At 42.5% G+C, this 17967-nt stretch overlaps 1 protein-coding gene across 6 annotated transcripts in view; it reads left to right on the top strand.

The window, feature by feature from the left end:
• The window catches only part of zfhx3b (zinc finger homeobox 3b), a 365979-nt gene that overhangs the window by 212877 nt on the left and 135135 nt on the right, over positions 1-17967 (top strand). Inside the window, exon 1 of one of the 6 annotated variants that reach the window (XM_074617846.1) lies at positions 5018-5466. The exons of the other annotated variants lie outside the window; for them this stretch is intronic. The gene's annotated coding sequence lies outside the window, so the exon portion shown is untranslated. Of the gene's footprint in view, positions 1-5017; positions 5467-17967 lie in introns of those variants that run through there. 6 annotated transcript variants of the gene reach the window in all.

Genomic DNA, 17967 nt, shown 5'->3' with positions numbered 1-17967 from the left:
CAGGGAAGACAAGTAAAAACAGCAGCAATTACAAATTACACACGTTTGCATTTCAGTTTGATACAGAAAGCTGCACACAACAAAATGTCACCACACTGAGTTGTCTCCACCTCAAGAACATCCTCCGTGTGCCAAACATGACACGAGGATAAAACATGGAAAGTATACGAGGCCACATGGCGGATGCAGTATTGAAATATTTGAAAATAAAGTCGAATAAATAAAATGCACAAGTAAAAAACCTTTCCCACCAGGGAAATATGCTTTAACCATGATGGTGGAAAAATCATCTCGAGTGTAAAACATCTATACCGTCACAGACAAATCATAATCACTCTAAAAAAGTTCATTTCTAATTAAATATTACCTACATATTTTTTATTTAAATTCTGTATTTTCTGAGTATAAATTTAGTTCATCAACTGTGCGGATTTTTCCAGGATGCTCCACTAATTGGACCAAGTTCAAGTCTGATCTGTGTTGTAACAGTTATGTGGCTTATTAAAAAAGTATCGGACAATCCTTAATAGAGCAACTATATGCAGGTGAAATGTTTATGTAAAATGTTTGTGATTTCATAAAGTCTGCCATTTCTTTTTGACCGCGACCGTGTTGATTTGCATCCTTCACACGCGAGGCAGCAGTTTAATATGTGCTGTTAGAATAAAAGGTGCGCGTTGTAGCAGCAGCAGAGAGCAGCTGGTCCGCAGGCGCTGCTTGGCTCCTGTGAAGGAGTTGATGCGCTGCTTGATCCCAGTGGTCAGGCTGAACATAAGAGGGCGCTCCCATTGCACCTGGCTGCGCTGCCCTATCCACCCTATAGATCCACCCAGACACCAGCACCAGCATGGAGAGAGCCGGACACCAGCCATGCACATTCTCATAATGTGTGCAGAGATGTGGTGGTAAACAGCGCAGACTTTAACTATTTCATTCAGTCGGAGATTATAAAAAAAGACAAAACAACAACTAATATGAAAATAAATATAATATAAATATTTTTTTTTAAATTACATTTTTTCTCTAACAAGTTATAGATACAAATTGCTGTACTGATATTCTATTAATTAAAGGTTTTTTTTTATTTGTTTTTTTTAAATCGTCTCTATTTCACAAACAAAAAAAATACTAAAGTAAGTTAAGCCCTCTATAGGAAACTTGCAGCCCAGTTGAGCACTTGCCATCTTTACTTTTCATTAACCTTCGCTACTAAAGTAAAAACACCAATTTATTTTTCATTTTAAAAAATAAGTCCAGTCATGTGTCCCACTCTGAGCTTTCCAGTCCACCTACATACACTGCTTTTTATTTAGAAATATGCTCAAAGCCTAATCTCACCCAGATTGTTTCCCAAAGAACGTCTGATGCCCTTTTCCATCTCTGTTTACAATACAGCCTGAATATATGATATATGACTGACACCCCTCCTTGTTAATATTGCAGCCCTATAAAGCATCTTAAATCCCCCCCAAATCCTCCGGAATATAATGGTCGTTATCTCTTTATAAAGTTATAGGACTTTTTTGTCGATTGCAGCTTTTTTTTCCATCTTTAAATGCTTTTCACCCCCCTTGCACATTTCCTCTGTTTCCCTTTTGTGCTTTGTCTGGGGTGGGTTTGCGCATGCATGCGTGTACACGTGCACAATATAGCTCATACATAAATAAAATAAGTTTAATTTGAAGACATTCAAATTAAATGGCATTTCTAAAAAAAAAGTTGACAAGTATAGTGCACACATGCCCCCTTCTTGTCATGAATAGGCTGTTTTTTGTTCCTTCTGGTTGATGGTCAAGCGCATTCATTCATGTGGCCCCCACATCCACGCATGCATTTAGCATTTTTTAAGCCACTCTGCCTTTCTTTGTCACATCCACGGGCTGTCATAGCCACAGGTTGTGTTGAATTTGCAATGCCACTCATCAATGTGCGCCTATTGAGGCTGGCACGTGGACAGTTCTCCTTCCCACAGAGAGGCGCAATTGAACGCAGCTATAACACAAAAGCTTCAGACTCTCTGTCACTTCCCCCCTTTTTACCCCCTTTTCCACTGATGCATGGGCCCTAAAAAACATCAAGGCCTCCGTCTGTCTGGCTGCTCTTCTTTTGACTTAGCCTATATATACTCAATATGGTCACTGGTGGAGTCATGTCAATCAAGGCCCCTTTTGCGTAAATTTGTAAACTGAAGTTTGCATTGTTCTGCTTTAAGGCTCAAAAGCATGCCTCTTCCAAAGCCTCAAATTACACCTCACACTCTTTTATTATCTCCTAGCCCCTTTAAACTCCCCTCGCACGCTATTTTCAACCTATTCATTTTTACAATCTCTTCTTCCCGAGAGAGCACACAGACAAGCACAAATCCTCGAGATTCCTGCAGTCTGTGCTTCTCTCTCTCTCTCACATGCTGCACAAAAATGCGCTCTGTTTTGACGCAGTTTTCTTGTGTTTTTTTGTCCTGCATGCCACACAGCAGCAGCAGCACATGCTACAATGCTTAAAAACCAGGTATCAGTGGCTGCATGCCTCGGCTTATTGATGGCAAGTGCTGAGGAAATGCCGTGTTACAGAACAACATAGCCTATATTCTAGCAGCAGAGAGAGAGAGAGAGAGAGATGGAGAGAGAGATGGAGAGCTGGTCATATAGGCTACAATATAAGAAGTTTGATTTTCATAGGCTCCTCTGAGGGATATTTGCTATTGGATCTGTGGAAACGCAGCGTCCCATGGGTGTTCCATAACCTCTCTAACCTTTAAGTCAAAAGGCCTTTGGAAAATATAAAATATAGCCTATATATATTTCACTGCAACATCACGAGCTGCTTAACATATCAGTGCAATCTTAGACAAAATAAAAACAAGCATTAGATTTATCTATGCCATGCATTTCTATCCAACACACATGCAAAAAAATAAATATATCCCAGGCCGTTTTATTAACCCAGTTATCTCTCCTATACACTGCTGTGTTATGGCCACTTTAAGCTCCATAGCGTGTTTGGAGCACGTTTTTGTGCCGTTTTTTACCTATTATAACTCTGTATCGGAATTCACTATATATAGGCGCAGACTATATGAAATGCGTATTGTTTCAATAAACACAGCACGTTATGTGATCAGTGAGAGCTGCCACTATAGCATCCAGTGGACCAGGACTCTATATGGAGCTGTTTGCCCAGAAAAGTGTGCGTATATATACTGAGAGTGAGGGATTGTCCATTTCCTCAGAGAATCAACAATAAAATTATCATAACAAAGAGAGGTTGATTTTTTTTTTTTTTTTTTGCAATACAGTCTTTTCATTCGGAGGAAACAAGAGGACATCAGTTAGAGGCGAAGTACTTTAAGATTATTATGAAAAACCTCAACAAATGTTACATGTTGGTATTGATCATAAAGGAAAACATGAAAAATGGGATAAGACACTGACCATCTGGGCTCCTTGTCATAATATCATTGAATGCACATGCAGGCCGGAGCTGACCAAACAACTGTCACCTTGTCACACATGCATACTGTTATTATTAATAATATTATCATTATTATTTAGAAGAACCTGCATGTATTGACAGGATGTTTCCTAATAGATGTCACGATAACCTGTTTCCACCATCATCCCTCTCTGTGTCACAGCCTCTCTCTCACTGGTGTGCTGGCTAACAACTATAAAGCTATTTATATTTTCTAAACACCCGCGACACGTATTGTAAAAATTTTAATAAATCGTCACACCCATATAGGACACAATGGAGCTTCCACAAGTATTTGTAAAAAAAGAGCTGGACATGCTTTGCATACTGTAACCTCCCAATACAAAGCAGCTCTCAAGAGTTTCCCCAATTTCACTGGAAAAATCTTTCAACCTTTGTGCTTTGTGTGTGTGAATGCCCTCCCATATCACTGGAACCATTTTTTTATATTACAATATATTGTTATAAAGTGCATTGGAACTTATTGATATTTTGAGGTGACAGTAAACTGTATAAAAGGACACGTCTTTTGCGTCATCTCCGTCATCTATGGCATATTTTATAATTTCACTTTTTAAAATGCAGTTTAATTTGACTGTTTTATTCCAATGAATACACACTAATGTGAGTTTAGGAACATCTAAGTTTTGTTTAAAATCTCTTTATCATAAAGCCTGTCATCGTTAAATTCATATTTTTATGCAATATAAACACATACAGGGGGTTTCACTATGTTGTGTACAGGTTGAATCAAGTTTACCAAAGTTTACATTTATGAATTTTACGCATCACGACGATTTAACGTCAACTTCTGTCTTTGAGCAAGTTTCTCTTAATATTTAAAATATATTTTCAATACAAACACAGTGTCAGCTGTGATAATATCCACTATAGAGCCGACAAGCTCCGTTCATTTCAGATTACAATAGTGAAACACCGAGGCAGCCTATTACACTACACGTTTGCATATATACATGTAAATCTCTTTAAACATGCTTTCATTTCTTTGGCAAGTGTTTTGTTTTAGTTGTTTTTCCCAACACGATAGTTGTTTACAAGTGTGTTATATACTATGCTGAAGAATCTCATGTTTTCCAGTTTGGTCACTACACACCCGCCGTAACTCGCTTATATGTATTTCAATAAGTTGACTGTAAAGTAACTGTAGAGTAAAGTGTGCAGCTTTGTACGCGACTAAAATGACAGACTCGGGTTGAAAGACATAGAGTAAAATAAAGCCCGATCGCTTATGTACTTTTAGTGGCAAAACTATGTGCATATGTTTGATTTTAAAAAAGCAAAAAAAACGGGAGAAAAACGTTTAAAAAGTGTAAAAAGCGGATGAAGCTGTGTAGTGTGTGTGCGCGCGGGCTGCTGAGCGTGCTGCGGCTGCTCGAGCTCTCTCACTGTCTTCCGTCTAATCAAACTCTTACTTTCCGCTGTTCTTAATTCCATATTTTCAATTCCTGATCATTACTTTCCTCTTTTTTTTCTTCCTACTTGTATCTATCCATCCCTCCCTCCCTCCTCTCTTCTACCTCCCTCCCTCCCTCTCTCTGCCTCTCTCTCTCCTTTGCTGAATCTTATTGATCCAGAAGGCGGCTAATTAGCCCTTCCCTTCGTGCCTGTGTAATGAAGCACATGCGCACTGAATTAATCACAGCCATTTTTTTGCAGGAAACTAATTAGCAGGAATAAAGATCCAAAGAGTTTTTTCTTTTCAATCATCAGATCTCACTTTCACCTCTTCCTCGCTCCCTCTAACACAAGACTCATCCGCACTGCTTTGCATCCAAATTATTTTTATATTGCCTTTAACAACTAATAGTACCTACTTCGGGTTTTTTTTTTACACTCCCGCAACAACAATGATCTTTCTTTTACCACCCTAAGCGCAAACTGACCAAAAGGGGGACTTGCCTTGATGGGATCTTTAGCTAAATCATCTCAATACTGGATTAAAAAGCGAGGATCACAAAGCGGCAGCGAGAAATTGTAAGTTTCAACTTTGCGTTTGTCTTCTTTTTCCTCCTCTCTCTGTGTTTTTTCCACGATCCTCCTATTCTCTTTTCGCTACACACTTCTTCTCTGAATCTCTTATATCTGTTCCGGAGCTGGCTTAATTCTCACATTATTGTGAGGAAATGACTGGCGATCACAAGTTTCATTTCATGCAAGTAGTTTAAGGGTTTTTATTCTCTATTTGTTTGTATTTTCGTAGCGTTTTACCTGTGTTTACATCAGCGTTCGTCCTCTCTCCTCCTTCATGAATGGAAGATAAGAAAATGGGCAAGACACAAGCGATCCTCTCTCCAAAGCAGTTGAACCGTAGAAAGAAAAATACGCTTTTTAAAAGCAAATGTGTTGCATTTCGGTGGGTGTCGAGAGAAGAAGCTATGGAGGGCTTATGGGTGTGGAGAGACGTGTTTTTGAGGCACAGATGCGATAAGAAAGCGGGGGTTTGCTGTGTGGAGAAGCGGACCGGAGGTTGGTTAGAGCAGCGGCAGCTCCACAAGAGCGCAGCCCAGAGAAGGAGCTCCAAGTCCAGCCTTGTGCGTCCGTGAGCGTCCGGTGAAAGGGGGGGAAACATCTTCCCAGCTTTTTCTCTCATTTTTGCACAGATTTCACACTTCCAGGGTCATCACCGTCGTTTGCTTATAAAAAATCCTCTTCTTGGATAAACACATTTTTTGTCCGACACGTCTCTCTGTGTGTCTCCTTCAGCAATCCCTCCGCCCTGTCTCTCTCTCAGCTCCTCTATAGCTACTCTTTTTACCCCACTTTGTCCATCTTGTGTCTTTTTTTTAATTTTTCATCGCTGTTTGCCTCTTTTTTTAAGTCGATTCTTGCTCATTCCCTGACGAAGTCACATGCAAATCGATCGACGTATGTGTATGTGTGTGTGGATGCGTGCATGAGTGCGTGCAAAGGGGTTTTGCGAGCACTCTATGTGTGTGTGTGTGTGTGTGTTATGTGAATGTGGTGGTGGTGGTGGTGGTGTGTTGAGATATAAACGAAGCCCCGGGTCTCCTTCCTCCATGACAAGCAGCGGATCAGCAGGACCTTGTGCACGGACAGCCTGAGAGTCTGAGAGCAGACATGTGGTTTTAGGGGGAGATAGAGAGACATGGTTCAGACAGACCTGGTTCAGGCTGCTGGAGCTGCTGGAGCTGCTGGAGCTGCTGCTGCTGCTGCTGCCTCCAACTACTTGGCTACCGTATCTGACTTTTTTCCCCGAGAAATGCTGACCGGAATGAAAACAAAACATTGCCCTATTAGTCTGACCTTAAGGCAGACATAATCATTCCAAAGTTACTGCCGGAAACTTAAAGTTATGGTCCAGGCTAAAGCTATAGGTCACTGCATTGCATTTAGTAGCCGCTTAGACTAGTTAACATTTGTGGAATTTGTTTTTTTTAAAAAGTGAAACTACACAAGATATCTTCCACAGAAACCAAAATAGAATATAGGCAACACACTCTCTACACTGGGCCTTTCAAAAAAAAAAAAAATCTATGGCACCAAACCTCTCCAAAAAAACGGGAAAAAAATAAAGAAGTGTTATCTTCACGTGTATAGGTGTAATTGCAAGCCGAAAATCTCCTTTTTAAATATGCTCAAAAATAGCCACTGCTTTTCGGATGGGAAGCTGCGAGAATTAAGAAGTCAGACTCGGATATGTTTGCGCGACGGGAAAAAGAAAGAGGGGAAAAAAGGAAGGTTTTGCGAGCAGAGCAGAGCAAGAGGCATGGATAGGATGTGTGTACCAGTGGGGGGAAACAGAAAGGGGGGTGGTGAGTGGTGTGTGTGTGTGTGGGGGGGGGGGGGGGGGGGGGGGTGAGGTCAGACAGCAAGAAACAGGGGGAACAGGGGTCATGGAGTGAGAGCAGAGATAAAAAGAGAAGAGAGGAAACCCCCCCTTGCAAAACAGCCCAGGGATGATGGTGGGAGAGAGAGCTGGGAGGAAAAAGGGGTGATGGGAGTTGTTGTTGTTGTTGGTGTTGGTATGTTTTTTTGGGGGAGCCACACAAAGCACTTGTGGTTGTCAGCATCTTGCAGGATTAAGACTTTGGCTTTAGTTTAGGATGGGAGAAACAAAATAGTCTGGTAACAGGTTTATAATAAAACACAGCAACGCTGTCAGGGAGTGAGAGAAAGGAGAGGAAAAAAGGGGGCTGAGGGTATAGGAGTGTTTTGAGGGGGGTTGGGTGGAGGGGTCAGATAGCCATGGGCCATAGAGGAAGAGGTCAGATAAACAGATTCCTACCTTTCAGACTGGAGAGGAGCAGACGCAAAGCACTGGGAGAAAAGAGGGGTTGATTAATTTGAATCACTGATAATATTCATATTTAGCTCCTTTTTTTTGTACATGTTTTGTGTCTGCGACAGTAAATGGTGTGTGTTTTGGATTCCAGTTATTAGAAGGTGTTGCAGTAGTGGATAGGGCAGGTATATAGGCTGCTGTGCCAAAACTCGAGTGATCTCCCTTCCTCCCCTTGTCTGACAGTAACACTCCTCTCCTCTTCCTCCTCCCTCTCCCTCCATCTTCTGTTACAAAACAAAGACAGCAGAAATGTTTACTGTCATCTCACCTGTCTGATTTCCCCACGTCTTGTCTCATCGTCATATTTATGTTTAATTATAACAGATCCTGGCAACGCTATAGGAATGTCATTGGCTTTATTTCTACGTATTCTATTTCAAATATATGTTTGTCAGACGTTGTGTTTTCGGTGTAGCTGTATAACTATATTATCTCATGCTCATCCCTGGCTGTGTGTGATACTCGGAGTATTGCGTTCATGAGATCTGTGAGCTGTTAAAGTGCCACCAGAGTGATGGTTTTTACCACGGACAGCGTTTTTTGAAAATAATTGAAAATAGGCCATTTTCAATTTGAACTCATTACTTGTGGTCAGAGTTATTTCTTCCTTTTTTTGTTAATTACCAAAGCTAGATTTTTAAAATTTTTAAAAAATTAAATATATCAATAAAAAATCATAAGGTGGAGTTAGGTTATTTACCATAACTGAAAAATAAAGTGAAACAGTATATTGCTCTGTTCAGAATACATGAAAAATACTCTCATGCAGATATTTCATTCATCTGATTATTCTAATTAATTTCATTAGAATTTGTTTTAATTTATTTGGAATTGCTTCCCTTATCTTGTGACATCAATCAACTGTTTTAAAGCATTACATACATGGTTATAAAAAAAAAGACAAAATTGTAAACATGTTATTTGTAGTGTGTTCTACATATAACAAAATCCTTTGTCTGTTTAGATGAAAATGATTCAAAAGTGATGGATTGGTTATTTGTGACGGTGCATTTAGTGATTGAACATGATTCTAGTTATATGATTAAGTGCATATGGTAGAATTGCTCTGTGTGTGTCGTTGCTGTTGTGATTGTTATTCCTATCATAGTGTTGTAATGCTGTGATGTGATCACAGTTTGTTTTTTTACCGTAGTTGCCACTGATCCTGCACAGCAACAAAACGCTTGTCCACTGTTTGCACTCGGCCCCCCTCTATTACCATATTCGATGACAGGTATATTCAGATGTCATTTGACTGTATAAGCAGGAATAGCGCTTCCAGTCGGGGGAAATAAGATAAAGGGAGTAGCAGTCGTCATGGATAGGCTTGTTTCATGGTTTTGGGGGTAACGCAGAGAAAGGGGAGACAGCACCTCTGGCTGTCATAACCCCTTCTCCTCCTCTTCTCACCGTGCCTCTCTCTCTCTCTCTCTCCATCTCATTCTCAATGTGTCTCTGCATATCTCCCTCCTTAACTCCCACCTTTCCGTGCTCGGGCACCAGCACCGTGGGGGGAGCTCGCTGCCATGTTATCGGTTGGAGAGAGCCCTCTCTGGGTTACCAGTAGGCCATACATAGGAGATTCACCACACTCTAGGTTTGTCTGCCAGAGAGAGACTATGCACACAGACCACAAAAATCCACCCAATTATGCTCTGTTAAGTAAAATATAGAATAATTTTCTTGTGTGAATGGAACATTTTAAAGAAATTATTATTTGTATTATTACATATTTTGTATTTTAATAAATCAGTTTAAATTAATTCCTTTTTACTGTATGCTGTTTTCTCCATGAGAGGCAGAGCATTACAAATCCGAAGGTCTACCTTTGTGTGGATGCGTCTTCTCTGAAATCAGAGAAGAATGTCAAGTGTCAGCCATGAGCTGTATGGACATATGTAGATGAACGTGGTCGACACAGATGATGGCTTTGAGTCTGATGCGTGGTTTTGAATATGCAAGGTCGTGTTGCGACGACGACCAGTTCTTCCAGTTGTCCTGCAGCCGCCGAGGCCGGTGTACATGTCACGCTGTCATAAAGGAGCAGGCGGGGGGCGGGATCTCGGCTCAGCACCAGGGGTGAGCGAGAAAGTGGGAAGGCAGAGTGGAGGAGATGACTGTCATGCTCAGGTGTGTGTGTGTGTGTGTGTGTGTGTGTGTGAATGTGTGTGCGTGTGTATACATGCTTGTGGTGTGCATGAATGCTGTACTCCTTAATCCCAGCAGCCCAGAGTGTCCAAAAGGGCTCCTCTTTATCCACAGAAAGCACCCCCTTTTCTCTAAAAGTCCCCTCCTCGTCTTCTTTTGAGATTTTCTTCTTCTTCACTGTGTCATCCTTTTATCTTTTTGAAGAGAAGTTGGCGGTGTTTTCTGTGGTTTTGCTCTTTCACAATATGTTATCGTGTTAACAATCTTGGTTAAATCATTGTGGTAGACGAGATTTATGACTGTGAAGATGCGCTTGTGTTTCGGCATGTGTGTGTTTGCACAGACGCATGTGTGTATACTGGCATTATGGAGATCTAATTTCTTTTTTAATATGCCACGTCAAGGCCTTGTTATGTTACACTTTTTCTTTTTATAGTCATTCATTTTTATTAATTTTGATCTGTTTCCAAAAATCTGGGCCAGTGTTCAAATTCAGACAATTCACAGCAGACCTTATGTGGTGATAACGCAACATTGTTCTGATTATCGTACAGGGAATAGAGATACAAAAAAAAAAAAAAATCCTTTTCAATTCAGTAATATGTTTAGAGGCAAATTATGGCTTCTATTTTGACTGTCTCTCCTTCAGGAAGGAAATTCACCGGCTGTCATTGAATAGAGTACAATAATATGTCATACAAATTTATACAAATTTGTTTTCCATTCCTGACAATAAATGAATGCTGTTGTAGTCATGGTAGGGGGGGTTATATTGTGTGTGCGTGGATATGCGTCCTTGACTAGAATCTCAATATTGCTTCTGTAATAAATGTACAATATCAGTTTTGTAGCAAACAAGGCTGTTTGTCAGATAGACTGTTGTATTTCTGGGTTGTTGTATCGACTGTGAGCAGAGGACCTGTGTGATGCATGCCTGTCCAGGGCTGGCAGTATCGTAAAAGCTGAGTGTGTGTGTGTGTGTGTATGTAGCATAACGGCTACGTCTGACTGTGTGTATATCCTATTTGGGGCAGTAGCTAGCTCTAGTGTTCAGGGATGGGAGGAAGAGCGGTTTGGTGTCTGTATAGACTACATATGCCTACACGCGGGCGAGGCAGGGATGACAGGGACCACTCCGAGGGCTGCAAAAATTGAACCGAGCTGCACCCCAGCACCCCTCCCTCGTATGCCCACCCCTCTCCTGGACCCTGGAGGCCAGCATTCCACCCTCCGCACTGGCGCTTATCATCACAAAGGACAGAATGCATAAAACATGGAGGACGCTTAGACAGAGGCGGCCCAGGTCGCCTTTCTCTCCCCACACTGAGCCCTGGAACAATACATGGGCCCCTCTGGCCTGTGACTCTGACGACACACACGCCGTCTTTTTATCCTCCCCTACTTCTTTGTCATCCTCTTCCTCTTCCTCTATGTTACTGTGCTCCGTGGAGTGATAACTGCCCTCGCATTGTTTATCTGTGTCTGTGAAATCTGCATTGTGTAACTGAAATGTAAGTGTGTGTGTGGGTGAGTGTGTGTGTGAGAGAGAGAGAGAGAGAGGGAGTGACAGGTTTAAAATATTGACAATGCATCAGTTGCATAGCTCCTGCCTTCATGTCCCATGTTATTTACTGTATTACATATTTTTAACATAAAATATAATATAATTAAAATAAAAAAAACACTGTGTACTCACCAATTTACACAGTAGTTAAATGTAAATAATTTTAATAATTTTATTCTTACAAGAAATTCGTAAAAAAGCAGACATGTTTCAGTGCAGTCAGGTGATCATTTTTCCTAATTTACAGCTGGGTCACACGGTGATGCAACACCACGGCCTGTATTAGTACCATTACAGTACGTGTGTTTGTATAATCAAGCTATCAGCTTCTCTGTCGGTCAGTGGGCTGGGGCTTGTTTGAAAGGCCAGATAAAGAGCTATGTGAAAGTGATATGAACATTATGCTGCTATAGACTCCATGCTACTCATTCTCCTCTGCTACTCCCAAGACATGCTGAGTATATACAATGGGGCAGACGGATAGATAGACAGATTGATAGTACACTTTCTGATTTATACAATTGCATGTGTGCAGCATTTTTTTTTTCCCCAAGTATTTTTGATATTTCTGTTTTCAGATTTAGGTCATTCTGATTTTAATTTCCTTTCAGTGTGTGTGTGCTCTGCGTCCACTCTGTGACAAGCAGTAGTAATGTGCATCTGAGAGAGAGTCTGTATCTGTCTGTACGTGTGTGTGTGTGTGTGTGTGTGTGTGTGTGTGTCTGATAGCTGGGGCTTGTAGGAATGCACTGCTAGGATGTGCTGGACCCCAGCAGGTCTATGGCACTTCCTCTCTGTGTACCTCACAGCTTATCCTCCTCAGGATTATAGAGAGAAGAAAAGAAAAGAGCGATGGCAGGAGCAGCCTTTCCCTCTCGCACCCCCTTTCCCCATTTTTACAATTCACACACACACAAAAATCTCAACAAAAAGTGTAATTCACTTGCAAATGTGTAGTAGCCTGTCCATGTTCCCAGTGGAGGAGAGAGAGAGAGAGAGAGAGAGAGAGAGAGAGAAAGAGAGGGAGGGGCAGAGATGGAAAGACATAGAGAGAGCCAGGCTGCAGTGTACTTCAGTGTGAGACAGGGCTGAGGTGAAGCTACCGACTGCTTCTTCCTGGTCAGGGAAAGCAGCCGACTCCATCTGCCCATTGATAGATTCTTACGTGGTTTGTGTCGTTTTTACCGTGTAACGTGGGAGCTGTTGTCATGCAGCAGGTATATACGACACGCCATTTGTCCTTCCCCTAGCTCCTCCTGAGGTGGCCTGGCGTTGTTCGCTCAGTACCCCAGGCGACTGATCCGCCAGCAGCGAGGGGGTTAAGAAGCAGGGATAGCCCTCTTTTGTCTCTGCGGCCCTCTTTGCCATTGTTGTGGTGGAATTGAGCTCGGTGCACCTCACTTGACCACAGCAAAGCAATAAAATGGCCTCTAAGTGCTGTAGCCTCCGTAGTCCTCTGATGTCAGCTCTCTTCCAGCTTCTGCCGCTGTATTTTCCTTTTTTTTTCTCCTACAAACACACGGGCATGTCTCTGTGTGTGCAATACATGGCATGTGCACACATGTACTGTACATTGTTATTTTCATTACTCATGCATTGCCAGCCTTTTTTTATTATTTACTTATGCAAGATTAAGCTCACATATATATTTTTTTTCCTTTGTCGTTGGAAAGTGCATATAAATCACATACTAATCTCCTGAAGTGTATTTTAGTTTATTTTTTACCCGTGTTGCATGCAAACACGTATCAGAATATATAATATTAGAATATGGATTGTGAAAGACCTGTTAGCACCTGCAGTGTTAAAGTGCTATACTGTTCTCAAAGATGCACACATTTTATATTTTGAATGAGCTATAGAAAATGATTTGAGGTATTTATTAGAGCTTTACATTCAGCAGGATAGTAATGGTATTCTGTTTTTTTTTATCCTCTGAGTGTGTGTGCGTGTCTGCCTCTGTGAATGCCAGTAAATATCTAGGCCGATCTGACCGCCACCACCTGATAGTCATTATCAAATCGAACGTGCTGTTATGGCTGCTGAATGAATGCTACAGAGTCCTTCAGCTATGCACTGCTGCTATATTATTTTATATTTTTCTTTCAGTCGTGTTACTAGCAGTACGGATACAAATACGGTGCATGATCATTTTTATTTTGAGAATGTATTATTATAATGCATAGTGTTGGTGGTATTGTGTTTGATTGCACAGATGATTGTTTATAGCAGAGTCCCACCTCTGCAGACATTGTAATTAAAAAGAAGATATACTGCGTGTGCGTCTGTCGCCATCCCATCTCATCTCGTCAAATAAGCATCTAGCGGCTGCAGTGAGCATGTCAGCGGATTTATGAAAGATTTCTGATTGGCTGAATTATAATTGGCACCGTCCCGGGTGTAAACCATTTATGCCAGGTGTCATACAGGCTGCATTAAATGTTGCACCAAACTGCAATTAAACCAACATTTCCTCAAAGCCACAATATTACACCTCTACATTATTCTGCAGGGTGTCTCTGTCTCGTGTGTGCCTTCGCCTCACCCCTTCTTCTCCTCCTCCTCCTCCTCCTCCTACTCCTCCTCCCGAAATACGTGTGGTTTCCTCTCTGGGTCTCACTGTACCTAAAACAAATGCTCTTTCTCATTTTCCCTGTGTTAAATGAACAAACATAAGGACCCCGGTGCCTCATAATAAATTGATTAGAGAGAGGCAGACTCCCACACAGCAGCAACACCGAAAACTAGAGATGTACAGTGTGTGTGTGTTTAGCCTGAGGAGGAGGACACATACTGTCTTCTCCCCAACACACACACACACACACACACACCAACACGGCAACTAAAAATGTATATTTATCCAGTTTAATGGCGGTTCTCGTCTGCTGGTTCTGATGCTCCCACCTCTATGGCAGGCTATGCTCTAAACCGCTGATGTCTCGTGACAGCGACGGTGCCGTGGCGTTTACATATTCGACACAGAGCCCTCTGCGACTGTTTGGTTTTCATCCTTGACGTTCAGTGCCACAGAGCAGAGATTTGGTGTAGGCTGGAGGGGGGTGGGGCAGGTCCCAAGGGGCTGACACAGGGCTAGACGGCCGTGACAGACTGGTGACCTCGGCTTTGTGACGTCATCAGCCTCGTCTGGTCACCATGGCGTTCATTTTCCCTACTGTTTAATGAATGAAGATGGGGGGCCAGGGCTAGTTTATGCAGCTATTGGTGATGTTGTGGTGAATTCAGAGACCTCAACGCTAACAGCATTATTCCCATTTATGATAATGGCTTGAGTTTCCTTCTATCACCTGATCATCTGCTGTCACACTGCAGTTTAATTAAAAGACATTTTCTTCTCTTTTTCTAGCAGGGCAGAACGTTTCTGTTTTTCTCAGGTGGTAACAAATAGCGAGCATTGTTGTGTGAAGCAGTAAAACAAAACACACCCTGACCACATATAGGAAGTGAGCCTGAGGTAAGAGCTAGCCTCAAAACGGATACTGACTGTTAAAACAGTTTTTCTCCTCCTCACATGCAAAGTGCCAATTCTTTGCTCTGCTTTTTCCTCTCTTCTTCTGCTCCTCTTATACTCTCCCTCAGAGCAATGCTTAAGCACTCTCTCCCCAGAGCCGTTCTAAATCGTGTGCATTTGATAGAAATAAAAGAAATTGCCTCACAGATGAGGTATAATTTGGGGCATCATCCTCCTCTGTAGATCCAGCATTGCCTCTGCAACTCAGGCAAGATGCGTATCTGTATCAGGAGGAGGATGGCTATAAAATAGGCTCCTCTTATTGCCTTGCTTTTTGTTGGAGCCAGGTGTTTCCTCGTGTTGGATCATGCCCTGATGGGGGAACAACAGGCCACATAGCAGGTGAGAACCAGGTTTTAAAGGATCGCTTTTCATTCGGAGGTCTTCCTGTGTCTTCAGCAAAGCTCAGCACACTTTAGTAGTAAAATTGCACTCTGGGCTGTGGATTAACACAGGAAGTATAGCCCTTGTGTGGTGTTGCAGGAGTTCTGTGGATGTACTCCTTCCCTCCTAGCAGCACCAGGAACAGGACAAGTGTGTAGATGACACAGGCTTTGTTTACACTGGAGAGAATATGGGTTTGGAGGAAGGAGAGAAAAGAGCGAGGCGGTGGTCGGGGCAGGGTGGGGGAGGGACGGGGGGGCACAGACACCAGTCTCATCACTTCCTTCCTTTGCTATAGTTTGTAGGCTTTTTTTTTTTTTTTTTCTCATGAATCGCCATTGTCAAAACAACAGTAGACAGAAGAGGAAGTGTAGAACTGAGACACACAGGTCCCCTTATACACATTTAGCTTGAAACTAATGCATTAAAACGTGAAACTAAATGTGCTATCAGGTTTTGCTATTGAATGTTGTAAATGTATTCCGCCTCTGACTCTAATCTACCAGCTTGTTCTACCCTGGTACAACTACAGCACTTCTCTTTTTTTCCTCCCAGACAGGGTACATTAAACAAGCCTGCATGTTTTGACCCTGATCAAGACAGAGCACTCATTTCTCACACTCTGCAGACCCCCGGCTTCCTCGGGACAGCTCCGTGCGCGTTCACGCACATGGACGTGTGATCGTGCATGGACATATATATATATATCTGTACGAGTTCTTTCCTGTCTTCCACATAGAATTTCTGTAGAACAAAAACATCAGACCGACACCTGCACCCTTCTGTCTTGGTGAGTCCTGTGGTCAGGGCAAAAAACTGTACTTTCACATAACAGATGGCTGTGTGGGCCTTCAACAGGAAGCCTGGCTACACTGTTTCACAATCTCTCTAGAAACAAGAACTGAGTACCCGCGCTGTGGTGTGCCGTCCGCCTTTTGTGTAATGGATGCCAGCTTGCCTGCAGTGGGTACAAGCACAAGGCGAAAGGGTGGGGGGGGGGGGGGGGGGGGGGTGTACCCCGGCATAAGTGGACCCCTGAGACCTCCTGGAGGGGTAGAGGTGTGGCGAACGTCTGTTTTGGGCATGGCTTGTGTCAGCGTGTTTAGCGTTTGCCTCTGAGGGCATTTATATGCAAATGCTAAACAACCTATTGGGGTGGCTAATTACAGCGGGGTCTTTGTGTGTGCCAGGCAGTGAGAAGCTGGGAGTTACTAGCACGCCAGGCCCTGGACTTCCCCTGCTTGTTTACTCATTGTCTTTCCTTATTACCCCCTCATTGACACTCCCCTTTTGTGTGGCTGTGCCGTTTGCCTGCATGCTGGCTCCTCCCCTTGTGGTGCTGGAGTTAATGTAGTAGATTAAAGAGGCAGCACTCGGGCCCTGTTTACTTCCTCTTTCATCTGGTGGCCCAGCTCCTCTGCTTATACTCCGTAGCCATTCCTCCTGCTAGCTTTCGTCTAGCCACCACCCATTCAGGAAGGATTCAGCCTCGTAGTACGCTCTCTCTCTCTCTCTCTCTCTCTCTCTCTCTCTCTCTCTCTCTCTCTCTCTCTCTCTCTCTCTCTCTCTGTCTCTCTCTCTCCTACTACTAATGCTCAGCTAATTACTTTGGGTGATAAAAATGCATTTAGGTCAGGTTCTAATGCAATGCAAATTTATGAGCAGGCAGAAGCAAATATTAACTTGTAGAGTCACTGATAGTCATTGGCTGGGGACAAAGGTACACCTCCCTTAACTGTCAAATATGAAGGTTTTTATGTGCGTTGGGTGTCGCTGCCTGTTTTTTTTTCTTTCTTTGTTGTCAGGGATCTAAGGACAGTGACAGCATGATGCATAGGCTCCTACTAGAAACCTGTATAAAGATATGCCTGCTGTTAGACAAAATCATAGTGCAGTAAAGCCCGCATACTTATCCCTATTTTTCTATACCTAGAGACTGAAACATGAATTGGATAGTTTCATTTCCTCTTCCTGTTGTTGCCAGAAATTACTGTGATTATTTGTTGTAATGAAACCACAACCAAGTCCTTGTGGTAAAAGGTGTGGACGCGGCGTTGCATATAATTAAATCTGCATTCAGTTTATGTAATGTTTTTCTGCATCTGCAGATGAGTCGGTCTAATTCTGATGTCCATCAACAGTCAATTACAGCATTATCTCCTTTATTATACAGTAAAAAGTGCATTTTGAGAAGAGTTATTAAGCATTTCGCAACATGTGTGTGCGTTAGTATGTCTCACTATTCACTTGTCCCCTCTATTTTCTGAAATCTCTGCTGAATACACAACCGTATCAAACTAGTCCTGCTGCATTCCTGTGGAATTATTTGTCTTGCGCTTAAGACAAAGAGAGAGGAAGAGAGCTAAAACGCTGGTTTAGCGTCGCCTCTCACTTCACTTTACCACTTAAGTTTCGCCATTTGTTCCACGGTTTTGCCACCGCTCACTGCGCCAATTACACCCACACTTTTATGTGTTGTCTCTGACATACACATACCCTGGCACACACTCATACGTACATACGCAGGGGGCAGACTTGGCTGGCCAA

Source organism: Sebastes fasciatus, chromosome 2, assembly GCF_043250625.1.
Source record: "Sebastes fasciatus isolate fSebFas1 chromosome 2, fSebFas1.pri, whole genome shotgun sequence".
NCBI classification, from domain to species: domain Eukaryota; kingdom Metazoa; phylum Chordata; class Actinopteri; order Perciformes; family Sebastidae; genus Sebastes; species Sebastes fasciatus.
Note: the sequence above shows the minus strand (reverse complement) of the source record. Positions and strands in the feature narration are given on the sequence as shown.